Raw genomic sequence first — 14,571 nt, 5'->3', positions numbered from 1 at the left:
TCCTTAACCCACTGAGTGAGGCCAGGGATCAAACCGCAACCTCATGGTTCTTGGTTGGATTCGTTTCCACTGCGCCATAAGGGGAACTCCATGTTAGCATTTTTTTATATTATTGTTAAAAATATCCCCAAAGAGTAAATTTTTTAAGATAATAGGTAACTGGAAGCTTTATTATTTTCCTTGGATGCCTAGAGGATTATCTTGAAACCACTCCAAAATGGAGACTCTTGGTGTATACAACATAAAAATCTCATAGGCCTTTGCCACTGGTTTTTCTTTTTTCAATTCCCACTTCATCTTCACTTTCTTTCCATTATATATACATGGGTGCTCCCATGGCAGGCAAAAAGTTCCTGGGCCAGGTATCAAACCAGCACTACAACAGTGAACCCAAGCCACAGCAGTTCCAATGCTGGATCCTTAATTGAGGCACCGGGGAACACACAAACACATATATATTTTATTGCTGAAGAGCAAACTACAAATTTAACTGCTTAAAACGCCCTATTTATTTACTCACAGTTCAGGAGGTCAGAAGTCTGGGCATATACCAACCAGGTTCTGTGCTTAGAATCACACTTCTGAAATCAGGTTATCAGCTGGGACAACTGTCCCATCAGAGACTCATTCAGCTTGTTTGGTGGAGATTCCTGTTTTCTTGCTTGCTATTGACTTCTGAACTCCATATGCCTTTCCCCGACTAGTCCTCCACAAAAGGGCAGCAGCAAAGACCAAGCGACAAAATTCCTCTCACTTCTTAAACCTCTTCAACTTCCTTTGTCTCTGATCCAGATTTAGAGGGCTCCTGTTAGTAACTAACTCAAGGTCAACCTTGACTACATGGGCAAAATCCTTCTTGTCACTTAAGGGAATATGAGCATACTCCCATCATACAGCTTCTGCCCACTCAGGGGGCATGGATGATACAAGGTATGTTTGTACACTAGAGGCTGAAAATCTTGAAGGCCATTTTAGAAGTCTGCCTACCATGCAGTATCAGGGAACTAAAGTATCATAATTGCTATGCTTAAGTCATATTTTACTCCATACTTTTAATTGAAAGAGCTGATAAATATAAATTGTTTTGGTGGAAAATATTTGATTATTGGATTGAATTTTAAACAACCCTTAGAGAAAATGAAAACAATCTCCCATTCCTGTGTGTGTGTGTGTGTGTGTGTGTGTGTGATTAGAAATGGTTTTGTTCTTTTTTTTTTTAATTGTATGGAGTATAGTTGGCTTACAATATATTAGTTTTGGGTGTACAGCAAAGTTAATCGGTCATAAATATACATATATCCATCCTTTTTCAGATTCTTTTCGCGTATAGGTTATTAGAGAATATTGAGTAGATTTTTCCTGTGCTATACAATAGGTCCTTGTAAGTTATCTAGTTTATATATAGTATGTGTATGTTAGTCCCCATCTTCTAATTTATCCCTTCTCCCTGTGTTTACCTTTAATAACCATAAATTTGATTTCACAATCTGTAAGTCTGTCTCTATTTTGTAAGTTTTTATATAATTTTTTATTAGATTCCTCATGAAAGTGATACCATGATGTTTGTCTTTCTTTGATTTTCTTCACTTAGTATAATAATCTAGGTCTATCCCTATTGCTGCAGATGCCATTATTTCATTCTTTCTTATGGCTGGTAATATTCTATTGTATATATGTACCACATTTTCTTTATCTCTTCTTCTGTTGATGGACATTTATGTTGCTTCCATGTCTTGACTATTATAAATAGTGTAGTGCTGCACTGAACACTGGGGTGCATGTATTTTTTCAAATTATGATTTTCTTTGGATAGATGTCCAGGAGTGGGATTGCTGGATCAAATGGTAGTTCTATATTTAGTTTTCTGAGGTACCTCCATATTGTTTTCCATAGTGGTTGTACCAATTAACATTCCTACTGACAGTGTAGGAGGACGGTTCTCTTTGTTCCACACCCTCTCCAGCATTTGGTATTTGTAGACATTAATGGTGACTATTCTGACCAGTGTGAGATTCTGACCAGTACCTTACTGTAGTTTTGATTTGCATTTCTTTAATAATCAGTGATGAACATTTTTTTCATGGGCCTACTGGCTGTTCATATGTCTTTAGAGAAATGGCTGCTTAGGTCTTCTGCCCATTTTTCAATTGGGTTGTTTTGTTGTTGTTGTTGAGTAGTATGCGTTGTTTATATAATTTGAAGATTAAGCCCTTGTCATTTGCATTGTTTACAACTATTTTCTCCCATTCTGTAGGTTGCCTTTTCCGTTTGTTATTGTTTATGGTTTCCTTTTCTGTGCAAAAACTTGTGTGATTAGGTTCCATTTGTTTTTATTTCTATTGCATTGGAAAACTGCCCTAAGAAAACATTTGTATGGTTTATGTCAGAGAATGTTTTGCCTATGTTCTCTTCTGAGTGTCCATTTTTTATTGAAAGAGAGAGGGTGCTACACAAGCTGTTTGTTTATTTTGGCGATTAATCCCTTGTCAGTAACTTTATTTGTAAAGAATTTCTTCCATGTGGATTGTCTTTTGGGTTTTTTTTTTTTTAATGCTTTTCTTTGTGCAAAACTTTTTAAGTTTAATTAGGTCCTATTTGTATATTTTTGTTTTTATTTTCATTTCTCTAGGAGATGGATCCAAAAAGAGATTGATTTGTCAGAGAGTGTTCAGCCTACGTTTTTGTCTAAGAGTTTAGTATCCAGCCTTGCATTTAGATCTTTAATCCATTTTGAGTTTATTTTTGTGTATGATGTTAGAGAATCTTCTAATCTTCTAATTCCATTTTTTACCTGTAGCTGTCCAGTTTTCCCAGCACCACTTACTGAAGAGACTGTCTCTTCTCCATTATATATTCTTGCCTACTTTGTCATAGATCATTCGACCATAGGTGCATGGGTTTATCTCTGGGCTTTCTATCCTGTTCCACTGATCCATGTGTCTGTTTTTGTGCCAGTACTATACTGTTTTAAAGACTGTAGTTTTGTGGTAAAGTCTGAAGTCAGGAAGCCTGATTCCTCCAGCTTCTTTTTTTCTTTCTCAGAATTGCTTTGGCTATTCAGGGTCTTTTCTGTTTCCATACAAATTTAAAAAAATTTCTTGTTCTAGTTCTGTGAAAAATTCCATTGTCATTTGATAGGGATTGCATTGCATCTGTAGATTGCCTTGGGTAGTGTAGTCATTATGACAATATTGATTCTTCCAGTCCAAGAGCATGGTATATCTTTCCATCTATTTGTGTCATCTTTGATTTCTTTCATCAGTGTTTTATAGTTTTCAGAGTACAGGTCTTTTGCCTTCTCAGGTAGGTTTATTCCTAGGTGTTTTATTCTTTTTAATGCAATGGTAGTAAATGGGCTTGTTTCCTTAATTTCTCTCTCTGTTCTGTAGTTAGTTTGTATGACTACAAGAGATTTCTGTGTATTAATTTTGTTTCCTGCAACTTTACCAAATTCATTGATGAGCTTTGCTAGTTTTCCTATAGAATCTTTAGGATTTTCTGTGTATAGTTATCATGTCATTTGCAGTGACAATTTTACTTCTCTTCCAATTTGGATTCCTTTTATTTCTTTTTCTTCTCTGATTGATGTGGCCAGGGCTTCCAAAGCTATGTTGAGTAAGAATGGTGAGAGTGGAATCTTTGTCTTGTTCCTGATCTTAGCAGAAATGCTTTCAGCTTTTCACCACTGAGAATGTTAGCTGTGGGTGTGTCATATATGGCCTGTAGTATGTTGAGGTAAGCTCCCTCTATGACAGCTTTTTGGAGAGTTTTTAATCATAAGTGGGTGTTAAATTTTGTCAAAAGCTTTTTCTGCATCTATTGAGATGATCCTGTGTTTTTTTTATTCTTCAGTTGGTTAATGTGGTGTGTCATACTGATTCACGGATATTGAAGAATCCTTGCATCCCTGGGATATTTACCATGTGCTCATGGTGTATGACCCTTTTAATGTATTGTTGGATATAGTTTGCTAATATTTTGTTAAGGCTTTTTGCATTTATGTTCCTTAGTGATACTGGCCTGTTAATTTTTTTGTGGTATCTTTATCTGGTTTTGGTGTGAGGGTGATGGTGGCCTTGTAGAATGAGCTCGGGAGTGTTCCTTACTCTGCAGTTTTCTGGAAGAGTTTCAGAAATATAGGCATTAACTCTTCTCTAAGTGTTTGATAAAATTCACCTGTGAGGCCATCTGGCCCTGAACTTTTGTTGGGATTTTTTTTGTTTTGTTTTTTTGCTTTTTTAGGGCCACACCCACAGAATATGGAAGTTCCCAGGCTAGGGGTTGAATTAGAGCTACAGCTGCTGGCCTGTACCACAGCCACAGCAATGCTGGATCCAAGCCACATCTGACCTACATAAAGCAATGCCAGATCCTTAACCCACTGAGTGAAGTATCCTCATGGATCCTAGTTGGGTTCCTTAACTGCTGAGCCACGAAAGGAACTCCTATTGGGACTTTGTAAATTACACTTTCAATTTCAAGACTTGTGATTGGTCTGTTCATATTTTCTATTTCTTCCTGATTCAGTCTTGAAACATTGTAACTTTCTAAGCATTGTTTGTTTTTTCTAGCTTGTCCATTTTATGGGCACATAGTTGCTGGTAGTAGTCTTTTAGGATTTATTTTGTTCTTCATTGTTTTGAACAGGCAGAACTTGGATATGGCCTTAAATTAAGGAAGAGTAGACCCTCTTGCCTTATCAAATGAATGGAAATATTTTACTGTACTTAATACACTTTCATGTTGGGTATTTGGTATGGGTCAAGAGTAATGACTCTAAGTCAAGAAAAATTATATGAAATGGAGCTTTTAAAAATGCTTCTAGTGATTTGCTTTTCTCTTGAATCTATTTGGAGAAAGAACCAAGTTTCATAGACTTCCTAGTATGCTTAAATCATATCATGTTAATGGACATCTTGAGGCTTTGCAATTAAGTGCTCATTGGAATATTCATATGTGTAAGTCAACCTATCCTTCAATATCAAATAGTTCTGTGAGGCGTGTTCATATTGACACGTGCTCAAAAAGATTCTGTCACTATACTTTTTACCGTAGTATTTGTGCCATTTTGATCAAGAAAGAATTATAGAAGGTTAAGAGAAAGAATAATCTAGGGAATTGGAGTATGTTTTACTGAAACAGTAAAGGCCTTTTTACTATGGAACTGCAAAGATTTAGTTAGAAGGTGTTTGAAGAGTAAACTTTATGATTCAGTCTCTTCATTCCCTGGCTTGCAGACAATAACAGTATTTTATGTGTTGGACATTACAGAGATTGTTGCCCTTAAGAAAGTGATAAAGGATTGGAGTGGAGGAGAGAGGAAGAAAACCTTCTATAAAAGTTTTGGCCTACTGGAGAAAAAAGAATTTAGTTAAGAATGGAACTTGGTTTACCCTTTTTAGAAAAACAAGGTATGCAATGTAGTTGCATTTTAAACTGGCAATATGTACTATTCACTGCATTTAAAAACCTTTGTTCTGGGAGCTCCCATTGTGGCTCAGAGGAAATGGATCTGACTAGTATACATGAGGACGCAGTTTCGATCCCTGGCCTCGCACAATGGGTTGAAGATCTGGTGTTGCCTTGAGCTGTGGTGTAGGTCGCAGACATGACTTGGATCCCATGTTGCTGTGGCTGTGGTATAGGCCGGCAACTACAGCTCCGATTTGACCCCTAGCCTGGGAACTTCCATATGCCACGGGTGCATAAAAAAAATAAAAATAAAAAGTTTTTACTTTACCCCAATAAACATAAACTTTACCCTATAAACTACTATAATATGTAAGCTTTAGTTATATGTAATTTTACTTATAATAGTATATATAATAGAAGAATAACTTATTAGATATAGTTAAATTATTATTTTTAATTCCTAGCAAACCTGACAAAAGAGTAGACATGTAGGCACCCATAAATTTTCTTCTGTTGGTTTGTACTGGTAATATTTTATTTTATTTTATTTTATTTTATTTTTTTGTCTTTTTGCTATTTCTTGGGCCGCTCCCACGGCATATGGAGGTTCCCAGGCTAGGGGTCCAGTCGGAGCTGTAGCCAGTGGCCTACACCAGAGCCACAGCAACGCGGGATCCGAGCCGCGTCTGCAACCTACACCACAGCTCACGGCAATTCCAGATCCTTAACCCACTGAGCAAGGGCAGGGACTGAACCTGCAACCTCATGGTTCCTAGTCAGATTCGTTAACCACTGCACCACGACGAGAACTCCGTACTGGTAATATTTTAAAATTTCATTGTAAGGAGTATTTTTAAGCTACTTCTTCATTTTGTGGTAATTATGTTAGATAAAACTAGATAATGTGATAAATAATAATTTAATTCGTGGATTTTTTAACTGGCTCACATGCACCACAGTTTCACAGTAAGCTTAGAGTAAACAGGTGAAGGAATAAACTATGGGGTTCCCAGTCTTTCACCTACAAGCTATAGAATTCCTACCCTTCTCTTGGAATACAGCCTACACACGGTGTGTGATCAGCTATGATAAAGGCTGAGTGTGTGAGGGCATTGCTGTCAGTCCATGTATAAAGTGCTACCACATTAATTTGTTAGATTAGAAACATGAAAATTATGTTTTCCTTCTGCATCCTAGTATGTTATATTGATCGCCACTTAGAATGTTCACAAGCCCCTTTAGAGAAACTCAGTTTAGAATATATTTTGGAAGACTTTGAGGTTGAGAAGTTTTTAATATCTGTATTGTATTATCCCGAAGGCAAGAAATTAGGTCTCTGGATCAGGAACCGACTGTTACTACTTAAAGCAGTAACAACATCCGTTCCCCTGGCCCATTCTTCCCACATGAGGGCAATGTGAGCAGAGCCAGGTGAATATGCAAATGCAGTTTTCTGTCTTGTACTGCACCACAAGGGAGGAACCCCGATGTTATGAATCTGGGAGTTTATATAAGCTACATGCTGCCCTCCCCTCCTGAGAGAAGAAGTGAAATCTTTGCTCCCAAATGTTCTACAAAATGTAAACAGATAGCTCCAGATTTTGTCTCCCCATGAAATGTAAGCATGTGGCTCCATGAAACAGGAGGCAAGGATAAGAAGAGAGTTGGAGAGTAACTGTTTCTGGGAAAAGGAGATGTTTTCTTCACAGCATGTCAATTTCCTTCTTTCCTTCTCTCATGCAGAAACATGAAAACACACAAGGCATTGTTTCCTTTATAGCCTCCAGGGGTACAGAAATAATGCCTCACTCTATGCTGTCCTTACTGTTAGAAACATTTAATGACCAAATAAATTGAGTAGGGTGTGTTAAGTGTCATGATGTATGATCCTTCAGTTGTGATCTATTGAGTAGGATAGGCAGGAATGAAACCGGCAGAGCCAACGTTGGTGGGTTCTTTTCTAATACTAAAGTTTATAAAATCTTTGTGTATAAAAAAATTAATGGGAATATAAGTAAGTGAGACAGGAGAGGGATATCATTTATAATGCTGCTGCAAAATTTGGAATACTGCTAATTATGATTCAAACTAGGTTGGGAGCCAGAAAAGAGTGAACCAAGGTAAGGGTGACCCTAAAGTCTGGACCCTTTAGGGCTTAGCAACTGATTGGATGTTGTAGACAAACCTCTTTCTATGTTAGATTTGTCCTGGGACCTTGCCTGACTCCCATAATGTGTTGCATATCATCCTCATAATACAAATTTCTTGGACTTCCTGCTGTGACACAGTGGGTTAAGGATCCGGAATTGGCTCTGTGGCAGTGTGGGCTTGAACCCCAGCCTGGCACAGTAGCTTAAGATTCAGCATTGCTGCTTAGGCTCAATCCCTGGCCTAGGAACATCCATATAAAAAAAATTTTCTTAAGTTGCCTCCAGCCAGTAACCTATCTTACTTTTTATTATCCCCACGATCTCACCTACAAGGCGGGGAGTGGAAAATGGGTATTCTGAATCTCCATTTTGTTCTTTCTTTATCTTGTTGCAATAACTTACAGGATATTTTTTTAATTAAAGTATAGTTGATGTACAATATTTCTTCAATTCCTGTTGTACAGCAAAGTGACCCAATCTCACACAATTCCCTGTGCCATACAGTAGGTCCCCATTGCCCATCCATTCTAAATGTAACAGTTTGCATCCAAAAATCCCACACTGCCCGTCCATCCCACTCCCTCCCCCGTCTCCCCAGGGTATCATAAGTCTTCTGTCCTTGGCCATGACCTGTTTCTGTCTTGCAGATAGGATCATCTGTGCCATATTTTAGACATAAATATCTGATATCATATGGTATTTGTCTCTTTCTTTCTGGCCTAGTGTAAGAATCTCTAGTTCTGGAGCTCCTGTCGTGTCTCAGTGGTTACTGAACCCGACAAGCATCCACGAGGACATGGGTTCAATCTCTGGCCTGGCTCAGTGGGTTAAGGATTTATTGTTGCCGTGAGCTGTGGTGTAGGTCGCAGAAGCAGTTCAGATCCCACGTTGCTATGGCTCTGGTATAGGCCAGCGGCTACAGCTCCGATTCCACCCCTAGCCTGGGAACCTCCCCATATGCCACAGGTGTGGCCTTAAAAAGAAAAAAAGACGGAGTTCCTGTCGTGGCGCAGTGGTTAACAAATCCGACTAGGAACCATGAGGTTGCGGGTTCGGTCCCTGACCTTGCTCAGTGGGTTAAGGATCCAGCGTTGCCGTGAGCTGTGGTGTAGGTTGCAGACGCAGCTCGGATCCCGAGTTGCTGTGGCTCTGGCGTAGGCCGGTGGCTACAGCTCCGATTAGACCCCTAGCCTGGGAACCTCCATATGCTACGGAAGCGGCCCAAGAAATAGCAAAAAGACAAAAAAAAAAAAAAAAAAAAAAAAAAAAAAAAAAAAAAAAAAAATTTAAAAGTAAAAAAATTGTTTTTTAAAAAAGAATCTCTATTTGCATCTATGTTGCTGCAAACAGTATTAGTTTTTCTTTTATGGCAGAGTAGTATTTCAAGATATATATGTGCCACATTTTTTTGGACTGTTTTAAATTAACTTTTTTTCATTGTTTCAATGAGATTATAATGCAATAAGATCTTCAGGTGCGAAAATACATCTAACTAGAGTCATTAATCAGAAATATATGCTGTAATTTGACTTTGAAAGAAAAGAAAAAAATCATAAGAAAAACTAAAAAATACAAGCAATTTCTTTTGATATAAACACTCTAGACCATATTGTGGGGTTTGTACAGACCGTCTTGTCACCTGTACTTTATTCTTTTAGCAGACAGTCACTAAGTACCTCTTGTACCAGAATCCATGCCAGACATATTCGTGTTCAGTTTCTCATTTCATTCTCCATAAAAACCTTTAGAGGGAGGGTTCTTATCCCCACATTACAAGAAAAGAAACAGTCTCAGAGAAATTAAGTAATTTGCCCACAGTAGATTTCAAAGCAGACTAATAGAGTTCTTCCATGGAGGCTCTGCAATGTGTAATAATACCAGTTCACTTCCTACTCTCTGTGAAAATCTTTTCTGACTGTACTAGTTACTCCTTTTGCCTTGGAAAAGTGTTTCCAATGATCTACCCACACCTTCCTTGTTCCTCTTTCTATACATTCCCCTAGAGTTTTCATCTAACTATGACTTCAGGGTTATATTCTTGATGATGACTCACCAGATCAGACAGACTTGCTCCCTTGTTTCTGTATCTAAATATCTCTGAGTCAGTGGCAATGCATTTAGCTTCCCTGAGACTGTATCCTCGTCCTTAAATTATGATAATATTTTCTTACAAACTTGGAGTGAGGTTTCAATGAGATAATAGACCAAGTGTACCGACACATTGATGCTCATGAAATGATAGGTCAACTGAAAAAAGAAGCACAATATAAGAGTTGTGAATTAAGTGTTATTTGGGGTAAAATGAGAGCTATAGCCTGGGAGACAGCCTCTTAGCTCTGCGAAACTGCATCACAGAAGTAGGGAGGAGGTCAGTATATGATTTTACTGAAGGGGGTTAGTGCAATTAAGTACACATTTTGGCAAGCAGTTGCTGCTAATCACAGGAGCAGATAGTGCCATTAATGATTTTAGTGCTTTTCTAGGTATGAGAAGGTACAAGAAATTGGGCTCGTAAAATTGACTCCTGAAAAGTAACCTGACTAGAATAACTGCCTATTCGGTAAGTTTTTCCCAGAACATGGAGTGTCTCATTCCTGATCTCCACCCTGAACTCCTTTCAGTGTATTTTGGAAATCAATGACTCTAGTGGCTATTAACTTCATTCTTGCAGAGGCAGTTGGTGAGTGACAATTGCTAGTTGGCAGTGCTTTCTTCCTAGCTCTCTAAACTAGTTTTCTTCAAACTGGACAAACTCAGTTTCAACTCTTAGCTGAAATTTAACTTACCTTTACTCTCCCTCCTTAATTAGTGATTCTTTTTAGTCTCCAAATTTTTATTAAGTCCTCCAACTACACAAGTTGAAATTTATTTATCATTTCTCCCTTGCTTGGCATCTAATTGCTCGCCATCCAGTTCCTCCCTTGCATACCCAGCCCTAAAGAGTCAAGTACTTTAGGGTCACCTTTGCTTTGGTACACTCGTTTCTAGCTCCCACCCTAGTTTAGACCATCATCACTTGTGTTCCGAATTTTCCAGCAGCTTCATATGTGATCTCCCTTACCTTATCTCACCCACTTCCCTTTATCCTGCATATTGCCGTTAATACTTTTCTTTTTGCTTTTTTTCCTTTTCTATCTTTTGAGGGCCGCACCCGCAGCATATGGAGGCTCGCAGGCTAGGGGTCTAATCGGAACTGTTGTTGCCAGATCCAAGCTGTGTCTGTGACCTACACCACAGCTCACGGCCATGCTGGATCCTTAACCTACTGAGCAAGGCCAGGAATTGAACCTGAAACCTCATGGTTCCTGGTTAGATTCGTTTCTGCTGCGCCATGATGGGAATGACCATTATACTTCTTAAAACAGAAATTTAGCATTATCATTCTCTTTTCCAAAACATTTTAATCTTCCCCCGTGTTCTGTAGGAAACAATCCAAACTTTTTGACCAGTCTTAACAGTTTGAGCGATTTCCAGCCTTCTCTCCTACCATTTCCCAAAGACACCCATCCCCTCCTCACCTAGGCTTTTTCAGTTAGGATTAGTTTGCAAGAAACAGGAAATCTGGAAAACAATTGTTTAAACAATTCAGTTTTCAGGTAGAAAGTCCAGGATAAGACTCCATGAAGTCAGCAAGAACCAGAGTTCCTTCTGCCCAGTTGTTCTCCATCTTTAATGTATGGCTTTCATAACGAGATAGTGACTGCATGGTATTTCCATTCCAGGAAGGAGGGGAGAAGATTTTTCCTCCTCTCTCTTTCCCACTTTCAAGGACCTCCATCTATAGCTCATAGGCCAGAATAATGTCACCAATAAGAAATGAAAGGGAGGCTGCAGATTCAAATTTTTAACCTGGATGTGTGCAACCCCAAACAAAGTCTAAGAAAAGTGTGTTAGTCTGCTTGGGCTGCTGTAATAGAATTCCATCAACTCCATGGCATAAACAATAGAAATATATTTCTCACAGTTCTGGAGGCTAGGAAGTCCCAGCATGAATGTGCCAGCTGACTGAAAGTTAGGACTCCAACATGTAAAGGGGTCTAATTGGAACTGTTGCTCAGTCCACTGCAAAATGGATAAAAGGAAGCAGTGATCTCAGTCTGCTGAACAAGCAAACTGGGCATCTCCTTTGAGTATTTCCTCCCTTTTGTTACTTCTCTGCCTCTGCTCAAGAACTTCTTCCTCCGGCACCTCTACTATCAATGTTTTCTCCATAAAAATCTCCCAACTGCCACAGGCAGGACTGATCTTCTTGTCCTTCCTCCTAGCTCTTACTATCATAAGATTCTATTCCTGTCCTATAGAATCATCGCATTAGGTCTTGTGTACTCTTTTCTACAGTTCTTAATAATACTGACATTTATTTAGCATCTGCATGTCAACTGCTATGCTAGCCTTTTATATGTATCATTTCTAATTCTTACATCAACAGTGCAAAGTAGGATTACTTCACAGATGAGGAAGTTGAGGTGCAGAGAGATTAAATAATATTTGCCCAGGGGAATAGCAGCGCCTAGATTTGAACATGGTTAAATTTGGTTCTGAAACTCTTCCACTGCACCAGACTATTTCTCCAAGTAGATTGTCTGCTCCGAGCAGACAGGGATCTTGTCCCTTTCCACACACTTCTTCATAGTCCCACACTTAGCAATGCCTATTTTACATGATAGAAATTTGTTAAATGTTCTTCAAGTGAATAATTATAATAATGATCCAAGATAATTCAAAATCCTGATATAACAAAAAAAATTATGTCTGTAACAAAATTGCCTCCATGTCGCTACCTATTGAAGCTAAGTGGTAAGCACATGGAGTTCTATTATCCTGTTCTCTTTATTTGTGTATATATTGGAATTTTATGTAAGAAGGAAATTATAATTATGGTCCAGGTATTACATTTACTAAGTAGATTAAATGCAAAGAGATACATCCAAAATGCCATGGAGAAATTAAAATTTTTAAATTCTTTAAAAGCCCAAATCATAAAAGGAAAAATTGGTGAGTGAGACTTCATCAAAAATAAAAACTTCTTCAAAAGACAGGGTTAATAAAATGGAAACACAATTCACAGGTGGGAGAAAACCAAACATACATTTGATAAAGAATTTGTATCCAAGATATATATAAAGGAGTTCCCATCGTGGTTCGGCAGTAACAAACCCAGCTAGTAAGGTTTGATCCCTGCCCTTGCTTAGTGGGTTAAGGATCGAGAGTTGCCATGAGCTGTGGTGTAGGTCACAGACTTGGCTCGAATCTGGCATTGCTGTGGCTGTTGCATAGGCCGGCAGCTGCAGCTCTGATTCGATCCCTAGCCTGGGAACTTCCATATGCCATGGGTTCAGCCCTAAAAAGACAAAAAAATTCATATATATATATATGTATATGTATGTATATATATGTATGTACACACACACACATATATATGTACACACATACATATATATATATACACACACATATAAAGAAGTTTTAAAATTCAACAAGAAAACAACCACATTTATAAGAGCAAAATACTTAAAATGGACACTTCACCAGAGAAGATATGTGGATGACAAAATAAGCATATGAAAAGATGTCCAACATAATCATTAGGAAAATATAAGTTATAAACACAATGCCTAAAATTAAAATTTTCAAAAGCTGGCAACACTGAGTGCTAGTAAATTTTGAAACAACTAGAATTCTTGTACATTGCTGGTGGAAATGCAGAAGAGAATGTCACTTTGGAAGAAAGCGTGGCAATTTCTTACAGATTTAAACATATCTTTATCTTATGAACCAGCAATACCACTCCCATATGTTTCCTCAAAAGGAATGAAAATTTGTGTCCACACAAAGATCTCTATGTAGATATTTACAGCAACTTTATTAATAATTTTCCCAAACTGGAAACAAACCAAGTGTCTATCAACTCGCTCATGGATGGAAAACATGTGGCACATCCATAAAATGGGATATTACTTCACCAAAAACAGATGTGACCAGCTGATACGTGAAATGATATTGATGAATCTCAAATGCATTATGCTAAGTAGAACATGCCAAACTATATGATTCTACTTATATGACAGTCAGAAAAAGATAAAACTAGCAACAAAAAGCCGAGGAGTGGTTACAGGTGAATTGACTCCAAAAGTACTTCAAGGGAATTGGGGGGTGGAGGGACAGTGACAGAAATGTTCTAAATCTTGATGTGATGGTGATTATGTAATGGCACACAGTCATTAAAATTCCTGGAACTGTTTACTAAAAGATAGAATTTACGTATTAATAAACCCGATTTAGAAAAATATAAACTTCCCACAGCAGGAAACTCCAGGCCCAGATTATTTCAGTGGTATTGAACTTCTATTTCTATTGAACATTGTGTAGCACCAATGTTATAAAACTCTTTTGGAAAATGAGAAACACCACTTCCTAAATCATTTTATGAAGCAAGTATAGCTCTTTTTCAGAGCATGAAAAAGAAATGACCAAAACAGTTACTTAAGAACATCCTTTGTTAATATAAACATGAAAATCCCTAACAAAATACTAGCAAATCAAATCCAGCAATATATAAAAAGTTCTCAGGAATGTACAAATCGAACCTAGGACTGGTAATTGAATCTAGTAAGGTCACAGAATTTAAGGTCAATATTATCAGAAATATTTTCTATGTACAAACATCAAAGAATTGTAAAATATATGGTATTTTATAAAAATAAGATACTTAGGAATACGTTAAAATATGCTATAAGATCGCTCCATAAAAACTACAAAATATTGCTTAGAGAACATTTTAAAGCCCTAGGATAAAGAGAAATATAATATTCATTGATTGGAAGACTTACTATTTTTAGGATGTTATTTCTTTCCAAGATGGTATGTACATTAAATGCAACCCCAATAGAAATTCTAGCAGGCTATTTTTCTAAAAATCTACAAGCTGATCCTAAAATTTTTATAGAAAAGCAAACAATTTCAAATAGTCACAATAATTTTGGAAAAGAATCACAGCAGTACTTGATTT

The sequence above is a fragment of the Sus scrofa genome, chromosome 15 (assembly GCF_000003025.6).
Source record: "Sus scrofa isolate TJ Tabasco breed Duroc chromosome 15, Sscrofa11.1, whole genome shotgun sequence".
In the NCBI taxonomy this organism is placed as follows: Eukaryota; Metazoa; Chordata; class Mammalia; order Artiodactyla; family Suidae; genus Sus; species Sus scrofa.
Note: the sequence above shows the minus strand (reverse complement) of the source record.